The sequence below is a fragment of the Callithrix jacchus genome, chromosome 11 (genome assembly GCF_049354715.1).
Source record: "Callithrix jacchus isolate 240 chromosome 11, calJac240_pri, whole genome shotgun sequence".
NCBI classification, from domain to species: Eukaryota; Metazoa; Chordata; class Mammalia; order Primates; family Cebidae; genus Callithrix; species Callithrix jacchus.
The window spans coordinates 40,990,676-41,003,667 of NC_133512.1; the positions used below are offsets into that span (position 1 = coordinate 40,990,676).

At 37.1% G+C, this 12,992-nt stretch overlaps 1 long non-coding RNA gene across 1 annotated transcript; it reads left to right on the forward strand.

Moving 5' to 3' along the window:
• Positions 1-843: 843 nt before the first annotated feature.
• LOC103794805 (uncharacterized) lies at positions 844-12,752 on the forward strand. The gene is made up of 4 exons (XR_004727963.3): positions 844-4,412; positions 5,530-5,641; positions 7,109-7,197; positions 12,652-12,752. It is a non-coding gene; the product is annotated as an uncharacterized LOC103794805 (long non-coding RNA).
• Positions 12,753-12,992: the final 240 nt, after the last annotated feature.

Consider the following 12,992-nt stretch of genomic DNA (forward strand, 5'->3'; position numbering starts at 1 on the left):
AAAGATTAAAATCATGGAGTTAATCTCAACAACAGGTGAGAAAGATGTAGATGCAGAATGCCAAATTAATAGCTGATCAGCTGAAAACATGTACTTTTTTTTAGCAATTAGTAGAGAGATCAATAGAATATATATTTAATTAGCCATATGGTTTGTTTTACTGGGATTAGAGCTGAAAGTCTCTCCCACTCTGTCAGGCTTTTTGGGCTTCACATATATACACACGCATATACATACCTTATAAATTTTATTTTGTATATGTATATAAACACTTTTGTATTTTTATTATCCAAAATGAGTTAGGATAATATGCAAATCATGTTTAGTTACATTGTTAAAAAAAGTAAGAAAAACATAGTCTAATTTCCATTCTTTAAAGAGCAGGAAGGATGGGAACTATTGGTTTCAAGTATATAAAGTGCACTGTTGTAATTCTTTCATATATTATAAAAGGAATGTTTGTATTTTTAAAAGATTAAAGCATGTTATGCATCTTAGAAACAAGTGTCAAGAAAATATAATCATTTTCATGACTTAGTGCTTTACTGGAATGTTTTTTTTAAATGTTACCCATTTACTTTTAAATGGGAGAAGTTTTATATGAACACAACTATTTTCTAGTCACAGCACGGATCTAGTAAGCTTAAAATAGAATTAACGTAAGTAGGATTCATTAATGTTCACTCAGGAAAAACAAGCTACTTGGGATACAGATAACAAACATTCTTACATCTGAACACTTACCACAAAAAAGCCACATTGAAAAATAACTAATATATATATATTTTATTAAAAATGAAGTTATAAAATATAAATTAAAAAAATAGCATGTAAGTAGAGCAAATGGTGTAAGCTCAAGCTCAGAAGTCAAATTCTATAAAGTTGGTATTTAATAAAGCTCTAAAATCTGGTCTATCTATCCATCCATCCATCCTTTTCCTCTGTCATACAGCAAGCTATAACCACAAGCTGTTGAATTCAAGTTACCTATTGAAGCATTATAACAGTGGTTCCCAACCTTTTTGGCACCAGGGACTGGTTTCATGGAAGATAATTTTTTCACGGAGCAGGGTGGGTTGGGGATTGCATTAGATTCTCCTAAGAAGTGCACAACCTAGATTCCTTGCATGCAGAGTTCACAATAGGGTTTGGGCTCTTATGAGAATGTAGTATGGCCACTGAACTGATAATAGATGAAGCTCTGGCAGTAAGGCTGGCTTGCCTGCCACTCACCTCCTGCTGTGTAACCCTTTTTCTAACAGGCTATGGACAGGTACTGTTCCAGGGCTTCAGAACCCCTCCCTTTTTAATAAAGAGTTTATTTTTGTATTCTCCAAAAAATTCCATAGAAATATGAGGAGGAAAATGTGTAATTATTTCTGAACCTTTCCATCAGCCTTATCTCTGACAGAATTGGCCCATCGTGGACGGGCTTTGTCTAGATTACAGAAAATTGATGATGATCTTTTAGTGTAATAGTTCATGTGAGTTCTTCATTTCATTCATTTTATTCCTGTTTTTGTTATGTTATATGTATTAGTCTGTTGTCATGTTTCTGATGAAGACATACGTGAGACTGGGCAATTTACAAAAGATAGATTTTTTGGACTTACAGTTTCGCATGGCTGGGGAAGCCTCACGATCATGGAAGAACGTAAGGAGGAGCAAGTCACATCTTACTTGGCTGGCAGCAGGCAAAGAGAGTGCTTGTGCTGGAGACTTCCATTTTTAAAACCATCAGCTCTTGTGAGACTTATTCACTATCAGGAGAATAGCATGGGAAAGACTCGCTGCCAAGGTTCAGTTATCTCCCACTGAATCTCTCCTATAACACATGGGAATTATGGGAGCAACAAGATGAGATTTGGGTGGGGACACATAGGCAAACCATATCATTATCATTTTTATGAACAAGTTATTAATCATAATATATATAGTCCTTATTTTTTCAGGAGGTTACTGTGAAATGACCTTCCTCAGGCAAGAATACCTAAATATCACAACCCTCAGATTTTGAGTCCCTTTTATGTAGGAAAATAGAGGATACCTTCTCTATCAAATCAGTAATGTTGAGTCAGGCATTTTTGTTTTGTTTTGTTTTTCAGGATAAAGGTGATATCTGACAATTCAAAGTAACAGTGAGGTTCATTTGATCAAGTACTTACTGTGGACTCTAGGACCATTTATTCAAATTGCTGTCTTTGATTAATTCAAAAACATTTGGTGCCTTTTTCTCCTAGCTTTCTTCAACAACTGTCATTAATCACAGAATTTGGCAACAATCTTTCCACCAAGGCCATGAATAGTCTTTGAATGAATGAGGTTTATTTCTTTGTGTTAAGTTTCTGTACCCCAAGGCTATTAAAATTTCATAGTTTCTCCATGTTCTTCAAAGCTTTCAATTTTGGCTAAAAACAACATGACAGAACAAGATCTATTATCTGGGTCTATGAAGTAATCTGCACTCAAATGCCTGGTGATTATGGCAGTTAAACCTGTTTATCAAAGCACACTGCTTTTGGAGAAAGTATTTCTGAAAGTTGTGTCTATAAAAAGGGTAGAAAAGACTCCCGGCTGATCAAAGCATTTAGATCAGGCAGCCATTCAGCCACATGGACTACTAGGACAAGGATTAGGCCCCCACAGAGTAGATAAGTTTATAAAATGATCCAAAGGAGCCAAAAGATCAGAAAATAATAGGATTAGTTGTCTGTTTTATTGTTCTGGGATTCTGTTTCTAGATTATGAAAGATCAAAGGGGTTTTTCACCTCTTCTCATGTTGACGTCTAGAACCTTCTTTCCAAATAATGTGGTAGGGCTTATCAGTATATGATGAAGATTTGGATTTTGCATCTGGCTTTTAAACTTCTTTGTGTAAACTAGACCTTTATCCTCTCACTTCATCCTCTGGATATGGAAGCCAGCTAAAACATCCCCTCCTGATCTTAATCTCTCCGTCTTTGCATGGCAATAAATCAGAATTGTTGCTCTTCTTTCCCCCAGTTCTCTGAATTTTCTTATCTGTTTCTCACTTCCTTTCTTTTCTGCTCTGCTCCCATAGTTCTAAATGACCTGTAGAAGGCCTTCATCACCCATGCCTATCCTAGTATTCATCAGTTGGTAGAAGGACTCCCTGCTTTCTCAAAGACTTCTCAAGATAGAGAAATGCACAATAGAAGAGAAAGAGAAATATGGTTAAGCAAACTTAAGGATTTAGGATTTTTGGAGAATGTTCAAAAGAAAGTTGTGAAACCTATGAGAAAGTTTTAGAAGAAATAAAATAGCCTTACAAAGAGTTAATGGGGGCTAAAGGTTGTTGTAGAGTACATGTCAAATTACAATGCCTGGAAGCAAAGCAACAGTCTGGTCCACAAAATAATATGAGGAATAAGATATGGTCAAATTGTCAAAAATTCCACATTTTTGTGGTAAGAATGTGTGGTCAATACAAAAACAATAGGTCAAACTAGATCCAAACTTCAGATGACTGAATCATACGTGGAGAGAAAGAGAAATTCAAAGCAGAATAAATCCTCCACAAGGATTATTGTCCACTGCATTTTAACATCATTAATTTGGGCAATTACCTCAATGCCCAATTAATATGTTAGAATGGATTTCTAAGCCCACATTGCTCACCTGACCCCGTGGACTCTTATTATTGTTGTGGTTCATTCTGTTACGTGCCAGGTGATGGATGCCACAGTGATGGTTTAAAATTAACTGGATATCTTCCTATACCTCGGCCCCACCTTAGATGTAAGGATCAACTCCATTAACAAATATAAAACAAGAAATACAGGAGTTATTAAGAAATAATTTTTAGGCAGCTGGAAAGGGTAAATGTTCTCGGTAGTAATTTTCCTGTAATAAGAAGCAACCCCCAAACCATTTCTTTTCTAATAGAAAGGCAGCTTGAAGGGCTAGGCTGGCAAGCTTTGATATGCAAATGCAGGCTATTAGAAACTGGGTCCACCCAATATGGCGATTCCCGCCTTCTTGTCACCATGAGTGCCAAGTGTCTTGGCTACCTCCAGATAACTCCGTGTGTTCAGGACATCATGGCAGCTCTCATTTGCATATTAAAAGACTAAGGTGGGAGGACCAGGTTTTTTGTTGGCTATGTGAATGACACACCTGGTCAAACCAATCCCTGGGGCCCTATGCAAATCGGACACCGCCTCCCCCAGCCTCCAGTATAACCAACCATTTTTCTATCACACGCAGGGTTTCTGTCTTGGACCCTCCCTCCCTCTGTCTCCATATGGGGAAGCTTCTTTCTTGCTTGTTAAACTTTCTGCTCCTTAAATCCACTCCACGTGTGTCCATGTCATTTTATCTAAATCAGCAGGAGACTAAGGACCCTGGTGCTCTTCCAGTCATTTCAGCCGTATCACAACTACCCTGAGAGGTGAGCTGTACTACCCTCATTTTACAGAAGATAAAACTAAGGTTCAAAATGATTAACCATCAAAGGTTACATGCTAATAAACATTAAAGCTTAGACTTTAGGCCTGACTTCATTGATTGGGCATTTTATCAATTGTATATATTTATAGTTCTAAGTCCATTGTTGAAAATGATGGTGTTCTGCCAAGAGATTTGGGATTTTTAATTCCAGGACAGTTTGGAGATACATGACATGAAAGGAAGGGGGTCATAGTTTTCAGGTCAAATGATGCAACAAGGTCAACAGATCATATAATTTTGATTCACCTTCTGCTGACCCCTTTAAATGAAATGACATGGATAATCAGGGTCACTCTTCCTGGAACTAGGTAGAAAGCAATGATGTTTCCTTTAGCTATTTAAAGAAAAGCCTCTTACATTCATGGTGAGCTTATGATACAAGGCAATGTGACAGGCAATGGGGATATGAAATAAATGATTCCATATCACAAGGTGTTTTTAGTCTCAAAGAAGAAATAAATATGCAAATGAGTAAATTCCGTCAAGTTTAAGGCACCACTGATTTATCTCTTTCCTTTTTCAAGGAAAAAAATATGTCGATTAAACTATATCATGCCTTCAGTTGTAGGATTTGAATATTCCTTTTAGAATCAGTTATATAGAGTATATGCTATGCCAGATGTGAATGCATTTATAGCAATGGGTTTACAGCTGGGATGAGGATGGACCCAGAGGAGAGTCAGAAAAATCTTTCTAGGCCAGGTGACCTTTGAATGTGGAAAGGTAAGGAGAAAATGGTGTGAAGAAGAGATGTGCAGGCTCTTCCATGCAGAATAAACAGAATGGGTGAGAAAGTATGCCTGTGTAGCTGGGACCCACCCTGGTATGTCCTGGGATGATAAGGAGATGGGGAGGCTGGAGCATCATCGGGGGCCAGGAGGCAGGATGGGGATTAGAAATAAGGCTCCCAAGGTACAGGCCAGACTGAAGGTCTTAAAGACAATGCTAAGGAGTTTGCGTTAACTTATTGCAGACAGTGGGAAGCCACTGGAGAAACTGAAGCAGGAAGCTGAGTCTGATATCCTTTTCTTCTTTCTTTTTGGGTACACTCCTATCAGAGGCTTTGCAAACAGCTACTTTAACATCAAACTACATGCAATTTGTTTTCACTGCTGGACTTCCATAATTGTGAAGCTGTGATTATCAGAATTTCTGATTCAAAGATTCTTGGTAAGTTTCCCTCCTTGGAGTCTTTTATCTCCTTTCTCTTGATTTTTCTTTGCCCTGAAATTTGTCTGAAATTCTACTTATTTCAGAGGGCTCATATCAAATGCCACTTCTCCTAGGTATTGTGTCTTATTCTTCTGCAGGTAAACAGCAGCTTACCATCATTATATGAACCCTCTTATACCTTTGTGAGCTCTTCCTGAACTTCTCTTGATTTACATATCTTGGTATATTTGTTTTTTTAGATTGAGCTCTTTGAGTATAGAGATGGGATCTTAATGTCTTATCAATTGTAGGTTAGTATCTGTTTTGAGCTCAGTCTAATAAAGATAACACAACAGTAGGTAAATTGAATTGTGTTCTTTTACACAGGGGAAAAAAAATCCCCTTTCCATATCCCCTGTTTTGCCTCTAAGGAGCAACAGAGGGAATAAAATGCCCCTACATTTGTATGCTTCTTAGTGTGATAGTCAGCCTCCAAGGCCCTCCCAATGATCCCCACCTCCTAGAATTCACACCCTTGTGAAGTCCTCTCCTATATCATACCAGTGTTGGTCTGTGGGATCAAAGAACGTGGCCAAAGTGACTGCGTGTCACTTCTGAGATGAGGTTGTAAAAGAATGCTAGCTAGCAACACTTCGATTGCTCTTTCTCAGATTTCTTGCTCAGTGCAAGCCAGCAACCATGTCGTGAGAACACTCAAGCAGTGCATGGTGAGGAACGGAGATGGGCAGATGTGGGCCAGCAAGAAACAGGCCTCCCATCAATAGCATAAATGATCCTGACAGTGGGTCTTCTAGCCCCATGTGACTGTTGCCTGGCCAGCAGCTCAACTGCAACCTCAAGAGATACCTACCCTGAGTCAAATCACCCAGTCAAACTACTTCAAACTACTGGCATCTTAACCCAGAGTAACTGAGATGATTATGATGATTTTAAGCTTCTCAGTTTAGGGGTAATTTTTTATGCAGCATCAGATAACAAAACACTTAGCAAATGTCATTCCAATTTTATTTGATTGAGGACCCTAAGCATATAGGGAAAAGTAAGTTGAACACTCAGGTTTAGAAAAGAAATTATCAAATAATATTTCTAATAAGAAATGGATATTTTTCAATTTTGCCTTAGCTTAAGGTTGCTCTATGTCATGGTTCAAATTCAGTGTTCAATAACTTATTGCCTAAATGTACAATGATCTATCTGGTCCCCTCAATGAGGCCAGAAGAAAAGAATAAACTGGTAAAAAGGGGGCTAAGATCCTCCAAGAACTGAGTTTGTGTTCCAGCTCTATCACTTACTTTTGATTATCTGTGGGCAATTTATGTAATGTATTTTAAATTATGTTTTCCATACCAGTAACAGGGACACAATAATTTACATCCTGCATATCTTGAGACTAAATGAGTCAGTATGTATAACAGAACTTTGTGGTGCTTTACAAATTGTAATATTGATGTGTTTTTGACTCAGCAGGCCCTGTTGACTGGAGGGTGGCCATTTGATAACACAGATTCTTTCCTGAGGAGACTTTGGCTTCTGGTGACTTGGGTCCCGGGCAGGTATGTGCCAGTCACAAACTTTGTCTCATCCTAGGCTTCTCGGTCCCTGTGCCTCTATCTTGAATTTGATTTTGAGAAGAAGGCATCAAAAATAGCTGAGAACAGCATATACCCCTCCATGGGTGTGAATCTAATACTGTCATAAAACTTGGAAAATTTTAGGCTCAACACCTGAGACAGGAAGAGAACTCCTGCTGCCTTACTGAGACTGATTTCTAAGAGTAAATTATAAAAGTAAATTCACAGGCTGGGCGTGGTGGCTCAAGCCTGTAATCCCAGCACTTTGGGAGGCCGAGGCGGGTGGATCACAAGGTCAAGAGATCGGGACCATCCTGGTCACCATGGTGAAACCCCATCTCTACTAAAAATACAAAAAATTAGCTGGGCATGGTGGTGCACACCTGTAATCCCAGCTACTCGGGAGGCTGAGGCAGGAGAATTGCCTGAACCCAGGAGGCGGAGGTTGCGGTGAGCCAAGATCGTGCCATTGCACTCCAGCCTGGGTAACAAGAGCAAAACTCCGTCTCAAAAAAAAAAAAAAAAAAAGTAAATTCACATTTGTATTAAATTTCTAACTCATCCATGGAATAGACCCCCACTGGTTTTAACATGTTAAAAATGAGTATTTTCTCTCTTATGTTTTGAATATAAATTTTTGCATATATTCATAAGTCACAATATACTGTATATGTATTCAGTGCTGAATGGAATTTTGATAGACTTAAAATCTGATAATCATTTTCCAAAAGAACTGGAGTTTAAGTGGACTATTTAGAGGCCTACCTATGTTCAAAGGATTTGAACATAGGCAAGATATTGAGTAACTTCTATAATAGATGTTGTTGGTGCCTAACACTTATTCCCTCACTACCCATGATTTAAAATAGATTATGTAAATTGCCCATTGATAAATTGCCCATCAAATAGTAAGTGACAGAGCTAGAACACAAACTCAGTTCTTGGAGAATCTTAGTCCTCTTTTAACCAGCTCACTCTTCTTTTCTTCCGGCCTCACTTAGGAGACTAGATAGATTATTGTACATTTAGATAGTATGTCATTGAACACTGAATTTGAACTGAGACATAGATCTACCTTAAAATTAGTTCCTTTTTATGACTGTTTAGTGTTCCATCTTATATATTCATAGTTTCTGTATCCACTTGTTGATTGATGGGCATTTGGGCTGGTTCCATGTTTTCACAATTGCAAATTATGCCGCTATAAACATGCACATCCAAATATTTTTATAAAAGGAATAGACACCCCACTGGTTTTTCATTTTTAACCATGATAAACATTTTAAACATGATCAAATGTTCATTTTTAATATGAACATTATATATTAATTTTATTATATATATTACAACATGATATATCTTTATTTACCATGAACATTATCTTTAAAAAAGATAGTTGTATACGCACAATCAATAATTACTTCTTTTCCTCTGGGTAGATACCCAGGAGTGGGATTGCTGGATCAAATGGTAGAGCTACTTTTAGTTCTTTAAGGAATCTCCACACTGTTTTCCATAGTGGCTGTGCTAGTTTAAATTCTCAACAACAGTGTAAAAGTGTTCTCTTTTACCATATCCATGCCAACATCTATTATTTTTTTATTATGTCCATTCTTGCAGGAGTAAGGTGATACCATGTTGTGGTTTTTATTTGCATTTCCCTGATAATCAGTGATGTTGAGCATTTTTCCATATATTTGTTGTCCATCTGTACATCTTTTGAGAATTGTCTATTCATGTCCTTAGCCTACTTTTTGACAGGCTTTTTTTTTTCTGATTTGAATTCCTTTTAGATTCTGGATATTAGTCCTTTTTAAGATGTATAGTTTGTGAAGATTTTCTCCCACTCTGTAGGTTGTCTGTTAACTCTGCTGATTTATTATTATTATTATTTTGCCATGCAGAAGCCTTTTAGTTTAAGTCCCATTTATTTTTGTTTCTGTTGCATTTGCTTTTGGATTCTTGCTCTTGAAGTCTTTGCCTAAAACAATGCCTAGGAGGGTTTTTTCCATGTTATCTTCTAGAATCTTTATGGTTTCAGGTGTTATATTTAAGTCTTTGATCCATCTTGAGTTTTGTATAAGGTGAGAGATAAGGATCCAGTTTCATTCTTGTATATGTGGCTTGCCAATTATCTCAGCACTATTTGCTGAATACAGTATCCTTTTCCCGCTTTGTTTTTGTGTTGTTTTCTCAAAGATCTGTTGGCTGTAAATATTCGACTTTATTGCTGGGTTCTCTATTCTGTTCCATTGGTCTATGTTCCTATTTTTGTACGAGTATCATGTTGTTTTGGTGACTATAGCCTTATAGTATAGTTTGAAGTCAGGTAATGTGATACCTTCAGACTTGCTCTTTTTGCTTAGTCTTGCTTTGACTGTGTGGGCTTTTGTTTGGTTCCATATGAATTTTAGGATTGTTTTTTCTAGTTCAGTGAAGAATGATGTCAGTAGTTTAATGAGAATTGCATGAAATTTGTAGATTGCTTTTGGCAGTGTGATCACTTTCACAATACTGATTGTACTCATCCATGAGCATGGGATGTGTTTTCATTTGTTTATCTGTGATTTCTTTCAGTAATGATTTGTAGTTTTCCCTGTAGAGGTCTTTCACCTTTTTGCTTAGGTGTATTCTTAAGTATTTTGTTTTGCAACTATTGTGTACATTGCTTTTGTATCCAGAAACTTTACTGAATTCATTTATCAGTTCTACGAGCTTTTTGGAGGGGTCTTTTGTTTTCTAGGTATATGATTATATCATCAGCAAACAATGCTAGTTTGACTTCCTCTAATGATTTGGATGCCCTTAATTTTTTTCTCTTGTCTAAGTGTTGTGGCTACGACTTCTAAGTATTATGTTGAATGGAAATAGTGAGAGTGGACATCCTTGTCTTGTTCCAGTTCTCAGGTGGAATGCTTTCAATTTTTCCTGTTCAGTGTAAAGGGATGCTAGACTGTGTCAAATGCTTTTTCTCTATCTATTGAGATGATCATGTGATTTGTTTTTAATTCTATTTATGTGGTGTATCACATTTATTGAGTGGCATATGTCAAACCGTCCCTGGTCTAAAACCTACTTGATCATGGTGGATTACCTTTTTGGTATGCTGTTGGGTCCTATTTGCTAATGTTTTTTTTGAGGATGACCACAATGGAATAAAATTGGAAATCAACTCTAAAAGAAACCCTAAAAACCTTGCAAATACCTAGAAATTAAAAAATTCTTTGAATTGAATGATAATGGTGGCACAAATTATTGAAACCTCTGGGATAGAGCATAGGCAGTATGGAGCACAGGCAATCTAAGGTCACACCTCAAGGAACTAGAGAAACAAGAACAAACCCAAACTCAGCAGAAGAAATAACAAAGATCAGAATAAAACTGAGTGAAAAAACTCATTCTTTAAAAAGATAGACCATTAGTGAGATTAGTCAAGAAAAGAGAGAAGTTCCAAATAAGCTCAATTAGAAATGGGAGACACACTGATACCACAGAAATACAAAAGATCATTCGAGGATACTCTGAACACCTAGAGTAGAATGGTTAAATTTCCAGAAATATACCACTCTCCTAGATTAAACCAGAAAGAAATAGAAACTCTGAACAGACCAAGCAGCAAGACTGAAATGGTAATTTAAAAACTGCCAACCAAAAACAGTCCAGGACGAGACAGATTCACAACTAAATTTTATCAGACATTCAAAGAAGAATTGGTACAATGCTACTGACATTATTCCAAAAGATAAAGAGGGAATCCTCCCTAGATCTTTCTATGAAGCCCATTTTACCCTAATACCAAAACCAGGAAACTACAGACCAATATCCCTGATGAACACAGATGCAAATATTCTTAACAAAACACTATTTTTAAATAAGTAAATATTTCCTTAAGGTATTCTGGCAAATTACTGAACCTGAGACGGGAATTATGGAAACTCCCAGTATATAGCTAGCTGGTCAGTCAGAAGTACAGGAGGCCAGGACTTGTCACTGGCATGTGAAGTGTGGACAGTCTTGTGGGATCTAATTCCTGGTAGACGATAGTGTTTCACATTTTAGGATACCCAGTAGGTGGTCTGTTAGGAGCTAGAGAATTGGTTGGTATGGGAAATAAACCCTACACATTTGGTATCAGAAGTGAAGTGTTATTTATAGGAAAGACAGTTTAAACATATATGTATGTATATATTTGGACTTCTGTGTTCTTCCTTATCTCTTGGTGGTGTCTCTTGTGGTAATCCAAAACTGATTATTGGTGGCTGTAAAATAGAGTGGCCTGCAAGGAAAGCCTACTCACTGCATAATTCCTTGAGCTGGAAGATCCATTCTGCTTCCCTCCCTACCAAACTCAAACCTTCTCTCAGCTCCTAGTGTTATCTTTTTACTTTTCCCCCAGGCAGTCCTCTTGGTTGGAGTATCAACAAACAGACTCCCACCTAGCTATCTTCTGTGGTGGTCTCAGGATACTCATGCATCCTTATGCACCAGAAGTGGGAATGCAAAATGTGCCACTGTTTCCACCTAGTTTTCTGTCTTTCCCATGCGCTAATACATATAGGTCACCAAGTCTCCTGCAATATGATTATAGAGCATATTCTATCCAATATGTCTATATGTGAATTATCAATCTTTAGGACTTAATATAGTACACAAAATAGAAGAAATGAGTAGATACTGGTTGCTATTCAACAACTCTTTATAGACAAAGATGTTTCTCAAGTTAGAGCCACGGTGCTCCCATCTTGTTCTATTTTCATTGAGGAACAACATCTGTTCATTAATATGGTATATTATATACACTGAGACTGTAATTAAGGCACCCACAGCCGCCTTTTCTTCTGGCCAACCAACATCATTTCCATGATCCTTTCCTCGTAAGCCTGGGTTTCCAACCCTTTAATCATCACTGCTCTCTTCTAGATCCAAATGTCCCACTTACTTTTAAACTGTGGTGACCTAAATGGAAAGCTGTCCTAATGATGCTGTAAAAGTTTGGCAAATTTCAGCAGAAACCAGCATCTGTTTTGTCCTTTCTCATTATGTTCTATCTGACTTTTCATTAAAGATTTTTGGAAAAGCTGTAAAATGTATTTTTTAAACTAATTCCACAATGTCCATTCTGGCCCAAGTCTCTGTTGCATGTATACAAGTTCCGTGCACAAATGGATTCATAAATGGAGTGTTTTTAACCTTGCAAATATAAGCCTTTACATAATATTTAAAAAATATTTTGTGTGTTTTTTTCATTTGCATTTTTGACTCTATTAACAGTGACATGGCTTTTGAATAAATTATTTTGACTTAATGTTTTGATGTAAACCTTTCCCTTGGTATATCCCATGGAATAAGAAAAACAGTGTTACATGTACTTACCATGTTCTTATTTAATTTTCATAACTCAGTGAGCCAAGTACTATTGTCATCTCTATTTTTCAGATGAAGCAGTTTAGGGAGAAAGAAGCTAAAGATTTGCTCAAGATAAACCCAGTAAGTGGGGGTCAGTGGTGAGACCTAAGAGCGCAGACTCTAGGGCAAGGCTTCCAGTGTTCATCATGATATGCTGTTGTATGTACATGAATACCTGGGTGCACTGGCCCTTTCATAGATTTTTTTTTTTAATTTGTGAACACTAATATACACCAGCAAAAGTTTTGTGTTCAAAGATGATTTTTCTAAAACAGTAATCACACCTGAGTACTGATGCTGGTTTGAAGAATGATTCATGGCTATTTCTTTATGGGTGTACTTTCTTAGCTTTCTTAAAGGTTTTATTTTGT